The sequence below is a fragment of the Macrobrachium rosenbergii genome, chromosome 27 (assembly GCF_040412425.1).
Source record: "Macrobrachium rosenbergii isolate ZJJX-2024 chromosome 27, ASM4041242v1, whole genome shotgun sequence".
In the NCBI taxonomy this organism is placed as follows: Eukaryota; Metazoa; Arthropoda; class Malacostraca; order Decapoda; family Palaemonidae; genus Macrobrachium; species Macrobrachium rosenbergii.
In genome coordinates, this window is record NC_089767.1 from 17,874,509 (window position 1) to 17,882,905 (window position 8,397).

Consider the following 8,397-nt stretch of genomic DNA (forward strand, 5'->3'; position numbering starts at 1 on the left):
CTGTTTGGAATGTTCAGCAGAAGTGCGCAGAGACATTTAATATTTATTAGAAATGGGGATCACTTGATGAAAAATATAGGCGTGTATCCGTCTCCAAATTTACGAGGAGCATCGAAAAGTTTCGGGTTTTTAAAAGACAGTCATTATTATTAACCTTTTCCTAAACTTCTGACAGTAATCGACAACAGAAAGGAAAAAAAAAATAGCCATTTAAATCAGCCCATTCAGCTTTACTAGGCTGACCAATCACTGGGCTGTTTCTCCTTGGGGGCGTTCCCACGGAAGTGGTGTGCTTGGAGACGGCAAATTCGAACGAAGAGAGTCATTCCGTCTTGAACAGTCAACCCAGTAGGTTCTGCGGCTGACCTTTTCATTTACGCTGCTTGGATGGCCAGTGTAAGAAGAGAAATTTCTCGTTGATTTGTCTTTTAGAGGTAATTCTTAAGGCTTACCACACTTGTTCACCCATTCACAACAAACACACACAAACATATATATATATATATATATATATATATATATATATATATATATATATATATATATATATATATATATATATATATATATATATATATATATATATATATATATATATATATATAATTATCAAAATCATGGACACACCATCTCCTTTACTAGAGGTCTTATAGTACAAAATATGAAGGTTTTTGGCAAGATTTGTTGCTTAACCGAGTTTTACAAGTTTTGGGTATAGTTGTTCAATTATTGCTTCATTGTACTGATTGTGAGTTACTCTGAAACATTTTTGTTACGTAATCTAAAAATTTCAAAGCAATTCGCACTCATGGTTTTCCTGTGTGCAACATGGATAATTACCGGTATTTTTGCCATAAAAGGGGCAGGCCCCGACAACGTCGACCCTCGAAAATCAGCCTTGGCCATGAGTTACTTAGGATAGAAACATGCGCAATATTACTGCCAAACTATCATTCATTTATATATCAACCTTTACATTCACATGTGTATTTTAATATCTACACCTTTTCCCTTTAAGGGATTTTGTACTTGGTTTTAAATTACTATGCCCAAACTACTTAGTTTTTCCCCGTACTGGAGCCCGTAACCTATTGATAATTATACAAGTATATGATTTACATGGAATACCAGGTGGAGGTGAATAGTAGGATTTTATATTAAAGAAGTAAAGAAGGTGATAGAACAACAATATGAGTTAAGACAAGGGGGATGGTACGAGGATGAAGTATTTGCTACGACATAAAAAGCTGTTCGCAAACCTAGAAAAGGTTTATGTAATCAATAGAGATGCTATGTTAAGGGTATTGGGATGTATGGCTTAGCTACTAAGTTAGACTGAGAGTTGTTGTTATAAAATGAAGGGTGTACAGGAATATGCAACGGGAGAATGACTGTTTGGTCTAAAAATTGTGACAAGTGCCTTATGTATCCATGCCTATATATTACATACAGGTATGAAGTAATAGGAGAAATCAGAAGAAAGGAAATTGGCCGTAGTTACAGAGTTGCAAAACAAAAAGAACTAAATCGTGAATGATGTGTGATAATACAGTTCAGATGAATGGAAGTAAAGATGAATTGGGTGAAAAAGTCTGAAACGGTTTGCAGTAGGAAAAAGTTGCAAGTCGATGTGAGAAAGAATAAGGTTGTGCTGGTAAGCTACAAAGAGGGTGATGGAGTAGTGTATATTAAAATGGATTGATTTGCAAAGAAAGCAACAGGGAATATTCAAAAGGCTAGTAAGACTCAAGTATTTATTGATTGCAACAACTGTCCTTTATGGCTCTTCCATGACTTGAGAGTTAAACTATGAGCAGGGTAGTGACTATTGAGCTCTTCCATGACTTGATGAAATTTTTCAACTGTTATAAAATCTTTTCTTTTACAAAAAAGAACATTTTAAAAACGGGTTTTCCATTGCTTTGTTTCTTGGCATGTTTAGTTTTACCCAAACCATTTTATCATATTACGCCTCACAAAACAACTTTTATTGATAAAATACCTCTATGTGAAAGTCAGAGGAAGTGAAAAAAAGACAGCTAACAAAATAAATAGCACATAAATGTACATAAACAAGAAGCAATAAAAGTAAAAAAAAAAAAAAAAAAAGCAAAATGTTAACATTATTCAGATTCACATAATCCAGTATATGCAAACGCATCATAGGGTGCAAGCAATAAATCATCTAGTCAGTGAAGTCTTAGCTAACCTAATACACATTTAATTGAACTTTTCCAAAGCCCTGTTTATTTATATTACCCATTTGGCAGCAGTCATTGCTGTATCAAGAGCAAAGCCAACTGCTTGCTTTACTACTTCATTATCTAAGCAAATATATTAATAGTAAAGACTAAGAGTAATAAATATTGAGTCAGTTTAGTATATGAGTATATACATTTAATAACATTTGAATAAATCCTGTGTGTGTCTTGTGTGTATCGTCTGTGTTATATAATTGATTTCCACTGGAGAACTTGCTATTAAGAAGTAAGTTTCTAGATTTATGGGACTTATTTTGGGCTTATGTATTAAATTTTCATCAATCCTAGTGGCATTAAAATATAAAAATGAATTATATTTGTTACAATCAGTGCCTATATATATATATAATAAAATATTTAAAAGCAAAAATATATATAAAAAAAATAAAAAACTATCTCGAGCAAACTGTTATAAACCCCTAATAAAGAAAAATGTATTTGAATATATATACTGTTTGGCCTTGATATGTCAACTTTGTCCTTGCGGTTGGATTGTTTGTCTGTATGTTCCCATGTGTTTTTGAAAGTATGCTTGTGTGTATGAAATTTTTCCCTCAAGCAACTGTACTCCTTTTATACTCTTAAATATTTTCTTTTACAAAAAACGAACGATTTTAAAAACGTTTCCTTTGCATTTGAGTTTTCCATTGCTTTGTTTCTTAGCATGTTTAAGCTTCCCAAACCATTTTATCATATTACGCCTCACAAAACAACTTTTATTGATAAGAATACCTCTGCGTGAAAGTAAGAGGAAGTGAAAAAAAGAACACAGCTAACAAAATAAATAGCACATAAATGTACATAAACAAGCAGCAATAAAAGTAAAAAAAAAAAAAATAAAGGCAAAATGTTAACATTATTCAGATTCACATAATCCAGTGTTGCCTATGCAAACGCATCATCTCTGGACTATGGTTATCGTATGACGCAAATCGGAATTTGGGGCGAATCTGGGAAATAAACGTCATAGATGGAGTGTCAGTATGGTCAATAAAGTGGCTTTAGGGAAACAAGGTAGTTAAAAAAATGCTAGGCTAATCATCATTCAGTCTGGAAAGGAAGGTTAAAAGTCGAGGAAGTGTTGTGGGAATGCTACACAAAACTACTAGAAAGATTCTCATTTACAAATAATGAAAAAAGTCATTCAAAAAAATTACAACCTCGGCAATGTTCTTGAAGGAGGTTGGGTTTAAATTTTTCCAACTGCCAATACACACTTTTAAGTTTGCGTAATTTAAGACCCTAAATTCAATGCAGTTAGTCCTTTGTTTCCATACTCTCAGAGTCTCGACATGCAAGAAAGCCCAAAGGGAAAACACAAGAGGCTGAGAACGGACATTGGAAATCGAGCGGTTTTCGTGTGGTTGTGGATGAGAGGACTGACCGTGAGGAGCATCTCCAAATGTACAGGGTCCAGTGTCACCACTGTCTACCGGTGGATCAAAAGATGGCGAGAGGCAGGCACACTGGAAGACAGACTGCCAAAGTTGGTGCAGAAGTTCTACCCACAGGGGCCGTTGTGCTTTGGAGACGTCGCTGAGGTCTGTTGGCATAATGAGTACCTGAATCCGGGTTGGCATGTGTACCGCACTTTACCGTAGTGAGCAATGAGATATAACAATCATACTCCGGTTAAAAATGATGGACTGATGTACTGGTCACAGAAAGTTTGGAACAGGACTGGAGATTTGAAATATTACTATATTAAGCATGAATAAGTGATATTTGTTGCACTGTATTTAACCTTCAAACAACAAGGATTATAAATAAATATCCGGAGTCATTGGCTTTTTATTATCACACAGAATTTTTTCATTGAAACAGATATTGGCTTGGACAAACATTAAGAAAGAAGGCTATATCATCTTTGACCTAGCATGACTATGGCACATTAAAGCATAGTAAGCCCATGATGAGCAAAGTAGAGTTTTAACTATTGTTACACCTTACTGTAAAGAAAAATGCCAGCAAACAAAATTAGAATTTGCTTATTTAAAATAATTTCTGAAAATCTATCCAAAATATTTTGGATATGTACTGACCTGCAAAGCTTCACTAGATGATCCATAGTGTTGAAGCCAGGTCCGAGGAGAGACACACCAAGTAAGCTTCATTCGACAGAGAACAGGAGAGGCCAAGAAGATAGCATTAGGACTTCAGCTTACTGTGAAAATTTGTAGTCATTTCATAGGAGGAAGGGTCAAAGAAATGGCATGGATGGCATTTCAGTTATGTCATTGCATAATACTGCAAAGGAAAAATCAAAGATATACTTCTACTGTTGCAAAATTATATATACATGATTTGGGAGAGACTAGAATAAGATCCTGACTTTTGAAGGCAACATGATGAACTGCTGAAAGACCATCACATGCCTAAAGGTACAGAGACAGATATCCTCTATGCTATGGCCCCCATAGGGGGGTGGTGCCATCAGACCACCTCAAGCGGTGCACTGTAGGCATTACTTAAGGTTCTTTGCAGCATGCATTCGGCCCCTAGCTGTAACCCCTTCCGCTCCTTTCACTGTACCTCCTTTCATATTCTCTTTCTTCCATTCTACTTTCCACCCTCTCCTAATAATTGATTCATAGTGCAACTGTGAGATTTTCTTCCTGTTACACCTTTTAAACCTTTTTACTGTCAATTTCTGTTTCAGCACTGAATGAACTCATAGGTCCCAGTGCCTGGCCTTTGTCCTAAATTCTATATTCAATTCAGTTCAACTCTGTGTTTGGGATCTGATGAGAGTTGGTTTGGGAGACTTCGGGTGATTTGTACTCTGTTCACAGCAGTTATGAGAAGACTCATCCAAAATCAGTAAAGTTTTTGGGCTTGCTGAAGAAACAAATGGGGGAGGTACACTGATTTTAATACAGTTGTATTGGTTTTATCAGTAAAACTTTGGCCTGATCTTTCCTAGACAGTGACCCCCAAGGGTTTTAGGGGTCGTTATCTAGGACTAATATTTCTTTACAGTGTTTTATTTATGTTTTTACGGTCATCCCCAACGGGCTTGTACTAAACACGCCGCAAAGGTGGATACATACCGGTTTAAAACAAACAACCCTCAACGGGCTTGTACTAAACATGCCGCAAAGGTGGATACATACCGGGTTAAAACCCTTGGAGGTCACTATCTAGGAAAAATCCCTTTGGCCTAGTTATTGATCATGCAACATCATTGATTAAACTGACTGGTATTGTGCCTGAGTTAGAACTGCTTTGGGGTACGGACTTTGGTTTGATGCTTCCTATTGGAACTACAGTTGGATTCATATACACAGTTGGAGAGCCTAATACCATTAGCTCTATTTTGAAAAGACCAAAATTGTAGGTAGCACGAGGTCGTCAAGAAAACTGAACTTGAAAAACTGGAAGCTATTGAGATGAATCTTTTGAGGAATATGGTAAGCATATACAAATATCCTGACCAGTAACCGAACTTTCATCTTTCTGGGTTTTTGTATGGTAGACAGTGGATGTAAACAGTCAGCTGACGAATCCAGGTTAGATTAGGTGTACTTTCTCATTCCGAAGGCATAATAGATTTAATACCAGCAGGTTATTTGTGGCTTAGTATATATATGTATGTATGTATATATATATATATATATATATATATATATATATATATATATATATATATATATATATATATATATATATATATATGTATATATATATATATATATATATATATATAGTATATATTCATATATTTATATTTATATATAAACAAAGGCAATGCCACGAAGGAAATAGAAACGACGGAGTGGTGCTAGGCCTTTGCTAAGTAAAGGACAGTACGTCGAAAGGCCTAGCACCTATCCGTCATTTCTCTTTCCTTCGTGGTATTGCCTTTATTTATATATTCATCACGTTCCATATTTTCGTGATTCAGTTATACATATTTATATATATATATATATATATATATATATATATATATATATATATATATATATATATATATATATATATATATATACATATTCCTATGTATGCAGTGCGCGTAGCATAATCTGCGCCCACAAATATTAAGAAGCAATTACCCTTTCAATATCGAATTCACACAACTGAACGAATAAATCCGTTTCCTCTGTATCAAGATGAAAGGCTTAAGTCCCTTTAAGTGTAAGTTACTTCGTGGGTAATGTGAATTCGCTATTAAAGGGTTATTTGTGACTATAAAAATGTAAAGTATGTGTAATTGACAAAACTATCACTTTATATGTCTCTATTCACCTATCGCGCTAACACAAATATTTTCTATCTAACAGGTGATTTACTGCTGAGGATTTAGCATTGGCATGTGAGAATCTCCCTCCTATTTGCATTTGATACGAGGAGGGAAATAGGGTCATTAAGACTACGCTTCTTTCCAGCGAACAGCGAAAGGAGGATTAACTAGCCCATGAGAGTTAATAACTTTTTCTATGAACTTAAATGACATTTATCGGCAACCTGTTATACACAGTTCACTATGATGTTAAAGTATTGATACTTATTTAGCAACTTATGGCTTTGTTTTTCTTTTCCCCGACAGAAAATATCTTCTTCTTCATCCCTTCAGTATGAGAGGCCGGCTTTTGATAATTGCATCATTGGTGATCCTTGCACTGAATAACAGTCATTGCCTTCTTGGTCGCATTTATGGTAAGTAGTTATGGTAAGTAGTTTAGGAAAATTATGAATTCAAGCTGGGCGAAATATAAATTGAAAGAACGGCAATAAATTTGTTGCTTCTTTGTTAATCTAATGTAAAAATCTATTTAAAATATTATAGTTCTTTTTAATAACTTGGGGTAATATTTGTTTTGGGGTATTACTTACGAAGTCTGTAGAATGGACTGTAAAATCAGAAAAATTCATACGATAATATCTAAAGAAAAGAAAAATATTAAGATACACGATAAACGTAATGAAATTAATTAAAAAGATGTTTAAAGGAAAGGAAAAAATACACCGAAACTTGAACAGAAAAATCAACCATATTATTACAAAGGAACAATTCTGAATTATTACCAAGGTTGTGTTCATCGGAAAATGTCCAACGCAAAAGTATAAACACACTTTTGTACTAATACACAATCACATACTTGTTATTGAGAAAGGAGACGTTTTAAGTATTTGCCTAACTACAGTTGCTCTGTTTCTTGATTTCAAATGAGGAAGAGGCGACGTGACAAGCGGCGTGATTGAAGTCACAGAAGCTGTGCTTGCAGCCTCCGGTACAGATCGCTGTTGCCTAACGATCTTTACGCTTGGTTTGTCATCAGCCATGGCCACAGAACAGGTAACATGAATCTTTCAGATTTTTTCCAGTTGTTTTATTCTTTTTTTTTAGGTTACTTGATTTAAACCTAAGCAAAATTAATATATTTTTTAATCATAAATCAGTGGCTTTCACTACGGATACAGAATAAAAGTTTTTTCCTGACAATTAACTCAAGTTCCTGTAATATTTGTATAGAAAACAACACGAATTTTTGAACCAGTTGTTACCTCTTACAAATTCTGTGCTTTTATAGATGCTTAATTATGATTGCCCCCAAGTTCTGAAAGGGAGGTTCTTTCAATTTCAGATTATCCAAAAATTTAGTGGCAAGAAAGGCGTTGGTCTATTTGACATTCAGAAGGAAAGAAAGAATGGTAACCTTACTCTCTCTGCATCCACGCTGATAGACGACGTGCACACGGTGAACTTTACTTTCATTTCATTTGCAATAAGACTACCTATAAAGTTGTTTTAAATAGATAGTAGATTCTAATTTTAAAAATATACATACATACACAACACACGCACGCACGCACACACATATATACATATAGATTTTATGATTTCATTAAAAACCCACACACACACACACACACACACACATATATATATATATATATATATATATATATATATATATATATATATATATATATATATATATATATATATATATGTGTATGTGTGTGTGTGTATATCTGTGTGTAATTCTTTAACGAAATCAGGAAATCGAACTGAAAATAGAAACTGATTTTTCATTCATTTTTAATATAATCGTTGTTGCATTACGATTTCTCTATTTATTTTGAACAGATAAAGAAAAGTTCCGGCTGTATGACAATCGTCATTATAACG

At 34.2% G+C, this 8,397-nt stretch overlaps 1 long non-coding RNA gene across 1 annotated transcript; it reads left to right on the forward strand.

The window, feature by feature from the left end:
- The first annotated feature begins 35 nt into the window (after window positions 1-35).
- Window positions 36-4,044, forward strand: LOC136853452 (uncharacterized). The gene is made up of 2 exons (XR_010857460.1): window positions 36-434; window positions 3,545-4,044. It is a non-coding gene; the product is annotated as an uncharacterized lncRNA (long non-coding RNA).
- Window positions 4,045-8,397: the final 4,353 nt, after the last annotated feature.